We start from the raw sequence: 18,233 nt of genomic DNA, 5'->3' as shown, positions 1-18,233 counted from the left end.
GATTTTTAACCATAATTATTCTATTCTAAGTTTTTGTTATCCATAGTTATTGTTTTGACTTTTCTCTAAAGGCATCTGCAATCAGATTCATAGAAAGAACTCTAACAAGTACTCTTGAATACAGATTTCTAATAACTTTAAGACCAATGGAAAGCAGAGCTGCACCGCGGTTGGGGCCTAGTTCCGTCAGCAGCCGCAGCCCCATGGGTCGCCCATGGGGACCCTGGCCTTGGGCACCTGCGGAGCACGTGACGCTGGGTCGCTGGGTCGCTGGGTCGCTGGCGCCAGTGTGCAAGATGCTCCGCAAGGAGGCAACGGCCGGCTGGATGGTGCTTGGCTGCCGGCCCTACCTGGCCTTTACCGCCTTGAGCGTGCCTGGCTCATTCAACATCAACCTCTATTCAGTGGTGTGCGCCAGCCTGGGGCGGCTGTGGGGTCAGCGTGCTACTTGCTGCCAGATGCCTCGGAGCACGCTGCTGCTGCAGGAGGGCAGCATCCTGGTGGCCGTGGTGGTGCTGAACTAAGGGAGCCGCCACGGGCAGAAGCTGTGTGAGGAGAGTGCCCGGCGGGTTGTTCTCACCTCACTGCTCGCCTGCCTGCCCTCCTGCTGGCGGGTCCACTTCCTCAAAGGGGGATATGAGACCTTCTTCCAGGGTTGCATGGATGTAAAACTCGTTTCACTTGTTTCAAAGTGAGAGAGCTCTCATCAGCCAGTGTGGAAAGCTAGTAGTGCTAAACATCAACTACAGGCCAGCTTATGATCAGTGTGGTCCAGTTGAAATCCTTTCCTTCCTCTACCTTGGAGGTGCCTACCATGCATCCAAGTGCAAGTTCCTCATCAAGCTACACGTCACAGCCCAGCTGCATGTCCCCTTGTGGACCTGCCTGTGAGGCTTGCAAGATCCACCTACATAGAAATGGATCCTTGTGGAAGAAGGCCACATGGCTGACATTAGCTCTCACTTTCAAGAAGCAATAGACTTCATTGACCGTGTCAGAGAAAAGGAAGGCAAGGTCCTGGTCCACTGTGAAGCTGGGTTCTCCTGTTCACCCACCATCTGCATGGCTTACCTCATAAAGACCAAGCAGTTCTGCCTGAAGGAGGCCTTCAATTATGTCAAGTGGAAGAGGAGCATGATCTCACCCAACTTTGGCTTCATGGGCCAGCTCCTGCAGTAGGAATTTGAAATCCTCCCTTCCACACCGAATGCCCAACTTCCCTCCCACCAGGGGGAGGCAGCAGGCTCTTCATTGATAAGCGATTTGCAGACATTTAGCCCTGACTTGAAGGGTGTCTACTGCACATTCCCTGCCTCAGTGCTGGCCCCAGTGCCCACCCACTGGACAGTCTCAGAGCTCAGCAGGAGCCCTGTGGCCACAGCCACATTCTGCTAAAACTGGGATAGAGGAACCAGCTGAGCCGCAAGAGCAGCTATGGTTTTTGTTTTTAAGAATGGACATTTCACATCTGTGCAATACTGAAGACCTCACTTTGTCATCTTGCCCCAGTGACATAGTGAGAGGTCACCAGGCTTGCAAATGAACTTCACACAGACCTCAGGGTAGGTTCTCAGGATTGAAGGAAGGCCAAGCAATTACAGGAGCACAGCATGTGCTGACTACTGTACTTCCAGACCCCCTGCCCTCGCGGGACTGCCCAGTCCTTGCACCTCAAAGTTCACCTTTTCATTTCAAGCATAAGGCAATAAATACCTGCAGCAACATGGGAGAAAGAAGTTGCTGGACCAGCAGAAATGGCACTTATGAAGCCAATTCATTTGAAAGAAGCACAATTTCCACCTTATTTTTCGAACTTTGGCAGTCTCAATGTCTGTCTCCGTTGCTTCAGGAAATAAGCTGATCACCATCTAGTCAGGAAAGTAACCCTACAGGGTTTGTGGAGACATGATATCTATGCCAATTTGAACCCTGAAATGTTTTTTACATACCCTCTTGGGTCCAATGGAGGCAGTTGGTTGAAGTAGCAAGACGTTGGCCTTTCTTGGACTTGTATAAGTATGATACAAATATACACTTGAATAAGTATGACTGTTATTCATACTTGAACTTATCTCATTGCACTTCTTCTCAGCAGCTCTTCATTTGAGAAAATATTTTTTCAGATCATAGATCAAAAAATCATACCATCAAGGTGGCGGCAGCAGGTGCCAGGAGGAAAAGGGTACTTGCTGTGTATCCTGGGTCAGTAATGTTGAAAACTGTCTTCTTCAGCTTCCTGTCCTTCTATGTGTTGTGTCTCTTGTGACAGTTGTTTTGTCTTCAAGCCACTGACTTCTGGAATTTGCAGATTTTGCAATCCATGCAAATGTGAACAAAAGCTCTATGTTACTGACCATTGTTGTTGTTGTTTATAGTGCAAAATAAAAATAGCAAAAAGGAAAAAAGATCAATGGAGGCCTTTTGGTGCTTATCACAGGCTGTGCTCTTTCACTGACTGAATAGAAAGAGGAGGCAGAGTAAACCTATCCTATATACACCTCAGTCCAAGCCTGGTCTGTATTATGAATGGGGCAACATGGAAAAAGAAAATAAAATCAGCAGACCACATAAACATTTCCAGAACTTTCTTTTTTAAAAAAATTTTTATATTTCTCTTTTATTAGCTACCAAGTGCTTAGGAAAAAAGATGTCCAGAACTTCTAATGAAGAAACTGATGAATTCATGAAATTGCTAATAAGATTTAGCAAAACAAAAAATTAATTACATGAGATTGAATAACTAATAATGTTTTCTTGACTTTTATTTAAAATACTGATGGCTCTTTACTTATATATTTTGTTTCCCAAATTTAAGAAAATATTTTTTCTTATGCTATCTAAAGTTTTCAGCAATTTGATAAAGCATACATTTGTGAACAAAAGTGAAAACATTTATTTTTTTCTTCCTACTAAGTACCTCCAAAATTTGGAAATGATTTCATGAATATACTTATTTTTAATGGAAATGTAATTATTTCCATAAGTTCAATAAGAATCACCTCTATAGCAAGATACAATTGGAAATATTTGTTACATTGTCATGACTTTGGAATGTCATATTTAAGGGGTTTATAGATACTGTAAACAAAGTCTAAAGTCTGTCTTGATTTGGCTACCTAGCCTCAAGGGTTTGTTGTTGTTATTTTTGAGACAAGGTCTCCCTCTGTCGCCCAGGCTGGAGTGCAGTGGCACGATCGTGGCTCACTGTAACCTCTGCCCCCTGGGAGGGGGAATCCAGTGATTCTCATGCCTCAGCCTCATGAGTAGCTGGGAATCAGGCTGGTGTCATCACGTCGGACTAATTTTTGTATCCTTTTTTTTTTTTTTGACGGAATTTTGCTCTTGTTGCCTAGGCTGGAGTGCAGTGGCGCAGTCTCGGCTCACCTCAACCTCCGCCTCCTAGGTTCAAGTGATTCTCCTGCCTCAGCCTTCCAAGTAGCTGGGATTACAGGCATGCGCCACCATGCCCAGCTAATTTTGTATTTTTAGTAGAGATGGGGTTTCTCCATGTTGGTCAGGCTGGTCTCGAACTCCCAACCTCAGGTGATCCACCTGCTTCGGCCTCCCAAAGTGCTGGGATTACAGGCATGAGCCACTGCACCCAGCCTTAATTTTTGTATTTTTAGTAGAGATGGGGTTTCACCATTTTGGCCAGGCTGGTCTCGAGCTCCTGGCCTCAAGCAATCTTCCCACCTTGGTCTCCCAAAGTGCTGGAATTACAGGTGTGAGCCACTGTGACCAGCCTCAAGAGGTTTTTAAATCTGAAATTACAATGTAGCCAGTTGTTATTCTTGATATGCTTATGCAAGTGATTAGGCAAAATTTGATAAAACTGAACTCATTCTGCGAAACATTTTGTCTTTCTCTGATGATCTTTGGTAGAAATTGGGAAGACTGTGAAGAGAAAAGTAATGTTTCCAAAGAACAGCTGTAATACACCTGTTGCTAGAATATAGCCCTGTGCATTGTTTTTGAGTTTTTATTATTTGCCTGTAGAATGAACTGCATCCTAAATTTTTCTAGGTTCCCCCAATCCAGCTTTCTTCCATGTAAGTACCAAGAGTCGCTGTGTTCCTGAAGCCCTGTAAGTTGAAACTAGGTGGTTTTATTGTGTGTGTGTGTGTCAGAGTCTTGCTCTGTCACTCAGGCTGGAGTACAGTGGCCCAATCAGCTTACTGAAGCCTTGAACTCCTGGGTTCAAGTGTTTCTCTTGCCTCTACTTCCTAAGTACCTGGGAACTACAGGCATACATCACCATGACCAACTAATTTTTAATTTTTTTATAGATGATGTGTCTCTTTGTTGCCCAGGCTGGTCTCAAACTTCTGACTTCAAGCCACACTCCAACCTCAGCCTCCCAAAGTGTTGGGATTACAGCTTTGAACCACAATATCCAGCATAAATGGATTTTATAAGACAAATCTCATAGTTGATGTATGGGCCATACAGAAAGTTCACTGACCACCTGATGCCATAATCAGAGACATTAAAACTGCAAACCAGAACAAGAAGTTGATTGGCTTCATGATGTGGGCAGCTTTTCCCAAGATAATAGAACAAGACTCCCCATCACCGTAAGAATCTTGCTTCTTTTAGTTTTTCTTTGCTTATGCCTACCTCTTTTACTTGGCATGATAATGACATAATTGAAATTTCACGATTGTAGCTACTGTGGGTAACTTGACAGAACCTGATCTAAGAAATCCTTTAGTGTACCTAGTAGGTAACTTTGGCAACATCCCCAGCACAGGTTTTTGTTTATATTGTACCATTGGTCTTTTTTATTTTTTTTAGATAGCATTCTTGGCTTTAATTCAACCCAGTCATGGGATACCAGACGATAAAATTGCTCCATATTAGTTTTTGGTTAAATAAGAAAATGCCTGTGTTATTGCTAATTCTATGTGCTGTACCTGAAAAATTTTTCTGGAGAAGTTGAGACCCAAATACACAAAATAAAAAAAAGTCCACATGGTTATAACAGACCTCACCTAGTTCCCTATAATGATTTGATTTATTCAGTTGATTGCATTTAATCCTAGGTTCATGGCTCAAAATCATTATGTAAACTGGGGTTATCATATTACTATTAACCTTGCTTTTTTTTTTTTTTTTTTTTTGAGATGGAGTCTTGCTCTGTCACCCAGGCTGGAGTGCAGTGGTGCAATCTTGGCTCACTGCAACCTCCGCCTCATGGGTTCAAGCAATTCTCTGCCTCAGCCTCCCGAGTAGCTGGGATTACAGGTGCCCACCACCATACCCAGCTAATTTTGGTATTTTTAGTAGAGATGGGGTTTCACCATCTTGGCCAGGCTGGTCTTGAACTCCTGACCTTAAGATCCACCCGCCTTGGCCTCCCAAAGTGCTGGTATTACAGGCATAAGCCACTGCACCTGGCCTAACCTTGCTTTGTATTTTATTTTTAAAAAACTTTGTGCCCATGGCTTAACAAATTTATGCAAAAGTGCAACTCCTAAGAAAATAATTCTGGCCCAGAACTTTGGATGATAGCAAAGGCCTACGGAACAGACAAAATTGGGCTTAACAATGGACTCCAGGTGGACTTAGCCTGAGAGCCACTCCCTCTAGACCTCTCTTGTTGCTCAAATGTGGCAAAAAAGGGTTTTGCTAGTCGTGATTCATTTCCCTTGGATACAGGGCTAGACCAGACTAACAGCTCAGGACAGGTACATCTCATCACTGAGGGACAATCAGAATCTAACTATAGTACGATTGGTTAGTGATGCTTTCAAAGAACAATCTTGATCAAGAAGGGGAAATGTAAAAGTTGTCAGAAACAAAATGAAGTCACTTGTGTTAAAACCTTTACAAATGGAGCTGGGGAAGGCCACAAAGAGAGGGTTCTCATACAAGTATGCCTAATGATAAAAACTATCACACAAAAGACTCTGCAAAAACTACAAACTTGCACAAAGACCACAGCCTTACATAAAAAAATACTGTGAGGACATCTGTCCAGCAACTGCCTGACAATCTTGGACTGGGGCCACCTGTGCTATTGATCTTTGTAGCCAATGATAATGATTTCAAAACAATTATGTAATTCTCCTCATTTTTCCTTAAAAAACTCCTGTCTTCTTTTACCTCCCTGAATATGCCTTTAATATTCACTTTGCAATGCTTAATCTCAAATAAATATCTTTTTTTTGTTGTTTTGTTTGGCTCTGTTGCCTAGGCTGAAGTACAGTAGCACAATCATGGCTCATTGCAGCCTTGACCTCCTGGCCTCAAGCAGTCCTTTCCCCATAGCCTCCTGAGTAGCCGGGACTACAGGCATGTGCCACCACACCTGGCTAATTTCATTTTCTTTTAGATTACTTCTCTATCTGTTATTTAGCTTTACACTTCAGTTTGTAACTCCACTTTTTGTTTTCTTTCTTTTTAAAAATTATGCTTTTCCAAAAAATACCATTCACTTTTTTTTTCTACATGTTTTAAGAGACTAATGCATAAGAAACAATTTAGTCTATGTTTTTGGACCCATAATACATAAACATGTAATTGTGTGACATCAGTAACTGAAAGGGGGGATGGAGCTTTAAAAAAGAAGAGTTTTTACATGTTACTGAAGTTAAATTGGTATAAATTCAAATTTGAGTGTTAAAACTTTAAGATCCTAAATGCAATTCCTATGGGAACCACAAAAAGTAGCTATAGAATATATACAAAAGGAAATGAGAAAGGAATTAAAATTAGTCACTACAAAAATAATCAAATGCAACAGAAGATGGTAATGCAGAAAATGAGCAGAAAACTATAATGCATATAAAAAACAAGTAGCAAAATGACAGAAGTAAGTTCTTCCTTATCAGTAATTATTTCAAATATAATTGGATTAAGCTCTTCAGTCAAAAGACGGAGATTGGCAGAATAAACAAAAACATAAAACCCAATTCTATGCTGTCTACAAGAGAGAAATTTTAGATTAAAAAACACAAATAGGTTGAAAGTGAAGAAACAGAAAAAAGAGGCTGGGAGTGGTGGCTCACGCCTGTAATCCCAGCACTTTGGGAAGCCGAGGCAGGTGGATCACCTGAGGTCAGAAGTTCAAGACCAGCCTGGCCAGGATGGTGAAACCCCATCTCTACTAAAAATACAAAAAATTAGCTGGGCGTGGTGGCAGGTGCCTGTAATCCCAGCTATTGGGGAGGCTGAGGCAGGAGAATCACTTCAACCCGGGAGGTGGAGGTTGCAGTGAGCGGAGATCACACCATTGCACTCCAGCGTAGGCAACAAGAGCAAAAAACTCCATCTCAAAAAAAAAAAAAAAAAAAAAAAGGAAAAAGAAAAAGAATAAAGAAAAAACATATTGCATGCAAATAGTGACCAAAAGAGAACAGTAGTGGCTGTACTAATATCAGACAAAACAGACTTCAAAATCAAATAGGTTTACATAAGACAAAGAAGGGTATATATATTAATAAAAGGTTTAAAATAACAAGAAAATATAACAATTGTAAACACTTATGCACCTAGTAACAGACCATTAAAATATATGACGCAAAACCTGATAGACTGAAGGGAGAAACAGACAGTTCTACAAAAGACAAACAGAGAGTTCAATACCCTACTGGTGATAATGGATAGAATGATCAGATAGAGGATAAGAAAACAAGGACTTGAACAACACAATAAATCAGCTAAATCTGGCAGACATGTATAGGACTCTTTATCCAGCAGCAGCAATATACACTTTTTTCTCAAGTGCACACAGGACATTCTCCAGTATAGACCATATGTCAGGCCACACTTTTAGTCTCAGTAAAATTTAAAAGATAGATAGCATATCAAATATCTTCTCTGACCACAACATAACAGAGTTAAAAATCAATAATAGAAGTAAAACTGATAAACTGACCTTTTTTCTTTTTGGAAATTAAACAACACACTGCTATGGTCTGAATGTCCCCCAAAATTTATATGTTGAAATTTAACTGCCAATATGATAGTATTGAGAGGTGGGCACTGGCCTGGGGTGGTGGCTCATGCTGTAATCCCAGCACTTTAGGAGGAGACAGGCAGATTGTTTGAGCCCAGGAGTTCAAGACCAGCCAGGCTAACATGGGAAAACCTTGTCTCTACAAAAAATACAAAAATTAGGTGGGCATGGTGGTGCATGCCTCTAGTCCCAGCTACTCAGGAGGCTGAAACAGGAGGACTGGTTGAGCCTGGGAGGTCAAGGCTGCAGTGAGCCATGATCAGGCTACAGGCTACTGCACTCCAACGGGGGCAATAGAATGAGACCCTGTCTCAAAAAAAAGAAAAAAAAAAAGGTAAAAAGGTGGATTCTTTAGGAGATGATTGTCTCATGAGGATAGAAGTCCTTATGGATGAAATTAGAGCCCTTATAAAAGGACTTGAAGGAGTGGGTTCATTCACTCCTGTCTCCTCCACGTGGGGACACTCCTCCCCTCTGAAAGATGCAGCAACGTTGTGCCATCTTGCAAGCAGAGATTGGGCCCTCGCTAGACACTGAATGGGCTGATGCCTTGATGTTGGACACCCCAGCCTTTAGAACTGAGAGAAATAAATGTCTGTTTTTTAAATAAATTATCCAATCTCAGGTATTTTGTTACAGCAACATGAACAGATTAAGATATATTCTTAAACAACCAATGGGTTAAAGATGAAACCACAAGAGAAATCAGAAAATACAGTTGACTGTTAGCATCCACAGGGGATTGGTTCCAGGACCCCATAAGTAGGCCAAAATCCACACAGAGTCAAGTCCTGCAGTTGGCCCTGTAAAACCTGGGTATTAAAAAAGTTAGGCCTCTGTATCCTCAGGTTTTGCACTCTGTGAATACTGTATTTTCAATCTGCCTTTGGTTCCAGATGCAGAATTCATGAAATCAGAGGACCAACTGTATTTATTGAAAACAATTCCTGTATAAATGCACCCTTGCAGTTCAGATCCATGTTGTTCAAGGCTCAGCTGTACTCAGAAATGAATGAAAATGAAAACACAGCATAGCAAAACTTTGGGATACAGTAAAAGCAGTGCTAACAGGGAAATTTATAGTGTGAAATGCTTACATTAAAAAAAAACAAAAAAAAAAAACAAAAAAAAAAAAAAAAAGCCGAGCGTCATGGCTCACGCCTGTAATCCCAGCACTTTGGGAGGCTGAGGTGGGCGGATCACCTGAGGTCAGGAGTTCCAGACTAGCCTGACCAACATGGAGAAACCCTGTCTCTACTAAAAATACAAAATTAGCTGGGTGTGGTGGCAGGTGCCTGTAATCCCAACTACTTGGGAGGCTGAGGCAGGAGAATCGCTTAAACCCGGGAGGCAGAGGTTGCAGTGAACCGAGATCGCACCATTGCACTCCAGCCTGGGCAACAAGAGCGAAACTCCGTCTCAAAAACAAAACAAAACAAAACAAAACAAAAAACACCAAAAAGATCTCCAATTAGCAACCTAAATTTACAATTTAGGCAACTAGAAAATAAAAAAATTAAACCCAACACTAGCAGAAGGAAGGAAATAAAGATTATTTCAGAAATAAATAACACAGAACATTTAAAAAAATGGAGAAAATCAACAAAACCAAAAGTTGGGTTTTTTTTTAAAGACAAAATTGACAAACTTTATAGACTGACTAAGAAAAAAAAAGACTCAAATTACTAAAATCAGAAATGGAATTGGGGATATTACTATCTGATCCAGTCAAAATGAAAAGGATTGGCAGGGTGAAGTGGCTCACACCTGTAATCCCAGCACTTTGGGAGGCCAAGGCAGGCGGATCACTTGAGGTCAGGAGTTCGAGACTAGCCTGGCCAGCATGGTGAAACCATCTCTACTAAAAATACAAAAAAAGTAGCTGGGTGTGGTAGCAGGTGCCTGTAATCCCAGCTACTTGGGAGGCTCAGGCAGGTGGATCACTTGAGCTCAGGAGTTCAAGACTAGCCTGAGAAATATGGTGAAACCTGGTCTCTAAAAAAAAAAAGAAAGAAAGAAAAAGAAAAATCAGCCCATCTTGGTGGCAAAAGCCTGTTGTCCCAGCTATTCAGGAGGCTGAGGTAGGAGGATCACTTGAACCTGGGAGATGGAGGTTGTAGTGAGCCTAGATCACACCACTGCACTCCAGCCTGGGTGACAGATGAGACCCTGTCTCAAATAAATAAATGAATAGGATTGTAAGAGAGTGCTAAGAACAATTGTACACCAACGTATTGGATAACCTGGATGAAATGGACAAATTCCTAAGAATATGAACCCTACCAAGACTGAATCATGACAAAATCGAAAATCTGAATAGACTAGTAACTAGTAAGGAGACTGAATCAGTAACCAAAAATCTCCTGACCAAAAAATAAAAAATAAAAAAAAAATAAAAGCCTTGGACTTGACTTTTCTATCAAATATTTAGAGAACTAATATTAATCCTTCTTAATCCCTTCCAAAAACTTGAAGAGGAGGGAGTACTCCCTAACTTATTCTATGAGGCTACAATTGCCCTGATACCAAAGCAAGACAAAGATTTTACAAGAAAAACTGTAGAGTAATATCCCATATGAAGATTGATGTATAAAAATCCTCACCATATCCTAGGACTGTGAGGTGAAATTCATCATAGAAAAGGAAAGCCAAGCAGAAGCCTAAAACTATACCCCTAGTCTGACTGGGTGCGGTGGCTCACGCCTGTAATCCTAGCATTTTGGGAGGCTGAGGTGGGTGGATCGCCTGAGGTTGGGAGTTTGAGACCAACCTAACCAATATGGAGAAACCCCATCTCTACTAAAAATACAAAATTAGCTGGGTGTGGTGGTCCATGCCTGTAATCCCAGCTAGTCAGGAGGCTGAGGCAGGAGAATTGCCTGAACCCAGGAGGCGGAGGTTGTGGTGAGCTGATATTGCACCATTGCACTCCAGCCTGGGCAGCAACAGCGAAACTCTGTCTCAAAAAAAAAAAAAAAAAAGGAAAAATCTCCTTAAGCTGATGAGCAACTTCAGCAAAGTCTCAGGATACAAAATCAATGTGCAAAAAATCCCAAGCATTCCTATACGCCAATAACAGACAAACAGAGAGTGAAATCATGAGTGAACTCCCATTCACAATTGCTACAAAGAGAATAAAATACCTAGGAATCCAACTTACAAGGGATGTGAAGGACCTCTTCAAGGAGAACTACAAACCACTGCTCACAAAATAAAGGAGGAAACAAACAAATGGAAGAACATTCCACGCTCATGGATAGGAAGAATCAATATCATGAAAATGGCCATACTGCACAAGGTAATTTATAGATTCAATGCCATCCCCATCAAGCTACAAATGATTTAACAGAATTGGAAAAAACTACTTTAAAGTTCATGGAACCAAAAAAGAGCCCTCATTGCCAAGACAATCCTAAGCAAAAAGAACAAAGCTGGAGGCATCATGCTACCTGACTTCAAACTAAACTACAAGGCTACAGTAACCAAAACAGCATGGTACTGGTCTCAAAACAGAGATATAGACCAATGGAACAGAGCAGAGCCCTCAGAAATAACACCACACATCTACAACCATCTAATCTTTGACAAACCTGGCAAAAACAATAATTGGGAAAAGGATTCCCTATTTAATAAATGATGCTGGGAAAACTGGCTAGCCATATGTAGAAAGCTGAAACTGGATCACTTCCTTACACCTTATACAAAAATTAATTCAAGATGGATTCAAGACTTAAACATTTGGCCTAAAACTATAAAAACCCTAGAAGAAAACCTAGGCAATACCATTCAGGACATAGGCATGGGCAAGGACTTCATGACTGAAACACCAAAAGCAATGGTAACAAAAGCCAAAATTGACAAATGGGGTCTAATTAAACTAAAGAGCTTCTGCACAGCAAAAGAAACTACCATCAGAGTGAACAGGTAATCAGAAAATTTTTGCAATCTACCCATCTGACAAAGGACTAATATCCAGAATCTACAAAGAACTTAAACAAATTTACAAGAAAAGAACAAACAACCCCATCAAAAAGTGGACAAAGTATATGAACAGACACTTCTCAAAAGAAGACATTTATGCAGCCAAAAGACACATCATCACTGGTCATCAGAGAAATGAAAATCAAAACCACAATGAGATACCATCTCACACCAGTTACAATGGTGATCATTAAAAAGTCAGGAAACAACAGGTGCTGGAGAGGATGTGGAGAAATAGGAACACTTTTACACTGTTGGTGGGAGTGTAAACTAGCTCAACCATTGTGGAAGACAGTGTGGCAATTCCTCAAGGATCTAGAACTAGAAATACCATTTGACCCAGTGATCCCATTACTGGATATATACCCAAAGGATTATAAATCATGCTACTATAAAGACAAATGCACGTGAATGTTTATTGAGGCACTATTCACAATAGCAAAGACTTGGAACCAACCCAAATGTCCATCAATGATAGACTGGATTAAGAAAATGGGGCACATATACACCATGGAATACTATGCTGCCATAAAAAAGATGAGTTCATGTCTTTTGCAGGGACATGGATGAAGCTGTAAACCATCATTCTGAGCAAACTATTACAAGGACAGAAAACCAAACACTGCATGTTCTCACTCATAGGTGGGAACTGAACAATGAGAACAGTTGGACACAGGGCGGGGAACATCACACATCGGGTCCTGTTGTAGGGTGGGGGGCTGGCGGAGGGATAGCGTTAGGAGAAATACCTAATGTAAATGACTAGTTAATGGATGCAGCAAACCAACATGGCACATGTATACCTATGTAACCAATCTGCATGTTCTGCACATTAAAAAAACTATATCCCTAGTCAAGAGAGAACAAGACAAAATGCTGCATCAAGGGGAATGGCAGAGATAAGTGACACCCTCAAGGGTCTAAAGAATGCAGCAATAGTGTCCCCATGATATTTCTGTTTAAATCACCATTCTGTCCCCTTGGGATCTGGCTGCTCTTGGTGGATGACTCTAGACCAGAGGTCCACAACTACAGATTCTGTTCCCAAATTGTCAGCTACCTGTTTTTGTATATGGTTTTAACTTTTGTAAACAATTGAGAAAAATAAAAAGAATGATATTTTGTAGTATTTGAAAATTATGTGAAATTCAAATTTCAATATTTATGAATAAAGTTTTATGACAGCGCAGTTGCAGTCATTCATTTATGTATCTTACGGCTGCTTTCGTGATCCAAAGATCAGAGTCGAATAGTCTGGACAGAGACTTTGTGTGTTCTTATTATTTCCCCTTGCTTTGGGCACATCACAAACCACAGTGAGGCAACTAGCACACTACAGTGTTTCAAGTGCTATACTTTTTGCCATGCTATGACATTTCATTTATTTATTGTATCACACTGTAACTGTGCCAAGAGAATACAATGTGTGTGCAAATTACCAGACTAGGCACTTATCACAATATTCTCAACTCATAGGAAAGCAATAATAAGGAAAATCAGATAAGTTAAGCATATTCTTACTATTGAGTTTAAGAAGAAAAAAGAAAAGTTAAAAAAAATTAAGCAGCAATATCTCAACATAGCTGATATTATTTTTATTTATTTTTCTTTTCTTTCTTTTCTGTTTTTCTTTTTCTTTTTTCTTTCTTTTTTTTTTTTTTTTTTTGAGACGGAGTTTCACTCTGTCCCCCAGGCTGGGGTGCAGTGGCATGATCTCAATTCACTGCAACCTCCGCCTCCCGAGATCAAGCGATTCTCCTGCCTCAGCCTCCCATGTAGCTGGGATTACGCGCGCGCGACACCACACCTGGCTAATTTTTGTGTTTTTAGTAGAGACGGGGCTTCACCATGTTGGCCAGGCTGGTCCCGAACTCCTGACCTCAAGTGATCCGCCCGTCTTGGCTTCTCAAAGTGCTGGGATTACAGGCGTGAGCCGCCACGCCCGGCCAACATAGCTGGATTTCTTTTTCTTCTCCCCTCCCCTCCCCTCCCCTCCCCTCCCCTTCCCTCCCCTTCCCTCTCCTTCTCTTCTTACCTTCTGTCGCCCAGGCTGGAGAGCAGTGGCACTATCACGGCTCACTGCAGTCTTGACCTCTTGGGCTCGTGTGATCTCCCACTTCAGCCTACTGAGTAGCTGGGACTACAGATGTGTGCCACCACGCTCGGCTAATTTTTTGTATTTTCTTGTAGAGGCGAGGTTTCTCCATATTTCCCAGGCTGGTCTCGAACTCCCGGGCTCAAGCGATCTGCCCGCCTCGGCCTCTCAAAGTGTTGGGATTACAGGTGTGAGCCACTGCGCTCGGCCTGGATTTCTTCATAAAGATAAAATTGGAAATAAAATTGCAGCCCAAGTAAGTTTCCAAGTGGCTCATTTGTTCCTCAAATGAGGAAAGCCATTTGCGAATAGCAAATCAACAAATCATGTTTGTACTCATTTTCTAAGAAACGTATTCTGAGAAAATAATGTTTTTGAAGAATGTTAGCCTTTTTGCTAGGTGGGGTGGGACTTTGGGAACAAACCCAACAGTTTATTAAAACAAATAAAGCAAAAAACAAATTGTCCGGCAGAGGGCAGCATTACCCCACAGAGCCAAAACCTTTGCCAGGAGGAACCCGTGTTCATTGCCAAGATTGACTGATTTTGAGGCAGAGGTTTGTTCTTATTGCCCAGGCTGGAGTGCAATGGCGCAATCTCAGCTCATTACAACCTCCGTCTCCCAGGTTCAAGCAATTCTCCTGCTTCAGCCTCCCGAGTAGCTGGGTTTACAGGCGCCTGCCACCATGCCCGGCTAATTTTTTGTATTTTGGTAGAGATGGGGTTTCACCATGTTGGCCATTTTGGTCTGGAACTCCTGACCTCAGGTGATCCACCCGCCTCAGCCTCCCAAAGTGCTGGGATTACAGGTGTGAGCCACCGTGCCTGGCTTGCCAAGATTTGTTAACTGACATTTGTGGTGCCAGGCTGTTATGGTGATTTCTTCCTATTAGCTTATTTAATCTTCATGAAAACCCTTCAAGATAGGTACTATTTTATTCTCATTTTACAAATAAGAAAACTGAAATTCAGAATGGCTAAGTGACTTTTACCTCGTTCACATATCAATTAAGGTCAAGCCTTTGGCTCCAGGACCTGTGTTTTTATTGAAGTAAATGATTATAAAGTGCCTGCTATGCACCAGGCATGGTCTAAGCACTTCACATGTTTTAATTACTTTAATCTTTACGATAACCCCAAGATTTAGGTACTATTATTACCATCTCCACTGTACCAATAAAGAAACCAAGATAAAGAGGTGAAGGTGATCCTACGTTCCCAAGGGAACTCCCACTGTCAGGCTTGAGTCCACAGGAGAGGCTCTAGCTGCTCTACGTAGCAGCACTAGGGTGAAGGCAGTGAGGCTCCTACTGCTCTGGTTCTGGCTGGGTCACACATGTCAGGATGGGTTGCCAGCTCCCTCAATAAACCCCTACCTAGTCTTCTGAGTGACTCCAGTCAGGTATCTTTGGTAGAGTGGGGTGGGGAACAGTAATATATCTTTGAGTAGAGTGGGATGGGGAACACTAATATAAGTCCCAGAGTCCCAGGATTGAGAACCTGCAGTTCTGATGTCAGAGAGCAGAAGTTGGATGTCCTAGATCCAGAAGAAAGAGCAAATTTGCCCTTCCCCTGTCTTTTTGTTCTGTTGAGACCTTCAAGGAATTGGAAGAATAATGCCTATCCACATTGGTGAGGACAGATCATTTTGACTCAGTCTAGTGGTTCAAATAGTAATACCTTCTACCCTGGGAGGAAGCAATCCCTCCAGGGTTAGCAAGGTCCCAAGATGTCAAAGCATCAAAAATACAGAATAAAAAGGCATAATTAACACAAGATGGACAAAAGCCTTCTTCACCCCAACATCTAGAAGCATTCTTTTTTTTTTTTTTTGACAGAACCTTGCTCTCACCAAGGCTGGAGTGTAGTGGTATGATCTCGGCTCACTGCAACCTCCGCCTCCCGGGTTCAAGTGATCCTCCCACCTCAGCCTCCCAAGTAGCTAGGATTACAGGCGTGCACCACCATGCCTGGCTAATTTTTTTGTATTTTTATTAGAAACAGGGTTTCACCATATTGGCCAGTCTGGTCTCGAACTCCTGACTTCAAGTGATCCATCCATCTTGGCCTTTCCAAGTGCTAGGATTACAGGTGTGAGTCACCGTGCCTGGCCTAAGAGCATTCTTTGTTAAAAATTTATTTTATTTTTTCCTAATTGACAAATAGTTGTTGTAAATAGTCATGAGGTACCTAGTGATGTTTTGATACAAATAATATCTGGTGATCAGATGCTAGTTATCAGATGATGGTAATCAGTGTATTCATCATTTCAAACGTTCATCATTTCTTTGTGTTGGGAACATTCAATATCCTCTTTCTCACTGTTTGAAACTATGTAGCATATTATTGTTAACTATAGTCATCCTACAGTGATATAGAACACTAGAACTAATTCTTCTTACCTATCTGTTTTTTTGTATCCTTTAACAAATCTCTCCCTATCCCTCTCTTCCTATCCTTCCCAGCCTCCAGTGTAAGAGCATTCTTGCTCAGGGTGGTGTGGCAGCCCGTTTGGAAGCCAGCAGGGAATGTGCACCCCTGTGACTGAAGACTTGAAAGTCCCCAATCCACAAGACTCAGGCTACTTGGGTACTAAGTAGGACTAAAACCAGAGAAAAAGTAGGCTGGAGCAAAATTTATTGTGCTTTTGGATAAATATCCAGCATTTCCTGTAAAACGTTACAGCAATTCCCTCATGGAATGTAACGAGACTAGAAAAGCCCTCCTGGAGGTTTCCCCACCTAGTTTTGTGGAATGTAACTCAGGTGGCTGACCCTGGGTCTGAGATTTGCATAGTGACTTTTAGCGCAAAACGTTCCTTTCTTGTGCCTCATCTAGCAAGGCAATTTAGCCTCACTTGTCTGTTATTATTATTTTTTTTTAACTATCGAAAGCTCTCTAACAGAAGGAAATCTGAGCTGGCTCTGTTGGAAATAGCTTTCCTTGTAGTCAGGGTGAAATAAACTTCTGTCATGAGCTTGCTATCAGTTCACCTGAGAGATATGTTTTAACACCTAAATAGGTTCATTTAACCAACATGGAAGTGCTTCTTCTTTTCTGGACACTGCTCCAGATGCTGGGATTCAGAGACTGACCCCCTCCTTGGAGCAAGTGGTTAAATAACAGAAGACATAAAAATAATCAATAATCACAAAACATGTTACAGATGTTTAAAGAATAGTGGAAGCCCAGAGGAAGGGATCAGTAACTGCCTGGTGGCATCCAGGAAGAGCTCAAGGAACTAACATGTTGACAGAGTTTCGAAAGGCAGATAGACACGAGGAGGCAGATGCTGGAGGGAAAAAGGTGCAGAGGCATTGAATCTTAAACACACTGGTATCCACGCCAGAAGCAGTTGGGGATGTAGGATGCTGGGAACTTCACAGTTGCTTGGCCTGTGGGAGCCCCTCTCTCACCTTGTTCTTCTAGTTTCTGACTCCAGGCTTCTCTCTGGCCTGTACCTCCATTTATCCCTCCATGTTGGACTCGATTCTGGGAAATTGACCCATGTTTTCAATGACTACTTTTGATGTTACCTTTGATCAATACTATTTTTAAATAAAGCAATAAAGTGATAAATACAACCATATCTCTGGTTAAGAACTTATGAAAAGTTACTGGAGTAGGACTAGAGTCATACTTGACTCACCAAGATTTTTTTATTGTATTGTTTAAAAATGATACAATAAAAACCATAATTGTGATATTGTCATAGAATAAAAAATAAAGATTTGGTCTTTGGTCCAGGTTCCTGGCACAGAGCTTCTAAAACTGGTGGAATTTCTGGAGTGACAGTCTTTTGTATTTATAGTAAGCCTCTTCAACTGTATATGGGTTTATGCTGATGAGATAACTCCTGGTGGTTGCCAAGATAGCTTTAGGATGGGACCTGGTTGCCAGAGTGATTAGATGATTAGTCACCAATGGCTGATGATTTAATCAATCATGCCTATGTAATGGAAGCTCCATAAGACCCCAAAGCAATGGGGTTGAACAGCTTCCAGGTTAGTGGACGCATCCTCTTGCTGGGAGGATGCCACACCCCAGCTCCACTGGGACAGAAGCATCTGTGCTTGAGCATCTTCTGGACCTTGCTGTATATACCTTTGCACATGGCTGTTCATGTGTATCCTTTGTAATGGACTGGTAAATGTAAGTAAAATGCTGAGTTCTGTGAGCTCTTCTAGCAAATATCCA

At 41.6% G+C, this 18,233-nt stretch overlaps 2 pseudogenes; both read left to right on the top strand.

The window, feature by feature from the left end:
* The first annotated feature begins 146 nt into the window (after positions 1-146).
* LOC129047485 (dual specificity protein phosphatase 5-like) lies at positions 147-1,395 on the top strand (annotated as a pseudogene).
* A 1,020-nt stretch (positions 1,396-2,415) lies between these two features.
* Positions 2,416-2,540, top strand: LOC129052900 (small nucleolar RNA SNORA51; annotated as a pseudogene).
* Positions 2,541-18,233: the final 15,693 nt, after the last annotated feature.

This window comes from Pongo abelii, chromosome 1, assembly GCF_028885655.2.
Source record: "Pongo abelii isolate AG06213 chromosome 1, NHGRI_mPonAbe1-v2.0_pri, whole genome shotgun sequence".
Lineage (NCBI taxonomy): Eukaryota > Metazoa > Chordata > Mammalia > Primates > Hominidae > Pongo > Pongo abelii.
Note: the sequence above shows the minus strand (reverse complement) of the source record. Positions and strands in the feature narration are given on the sequence as shown.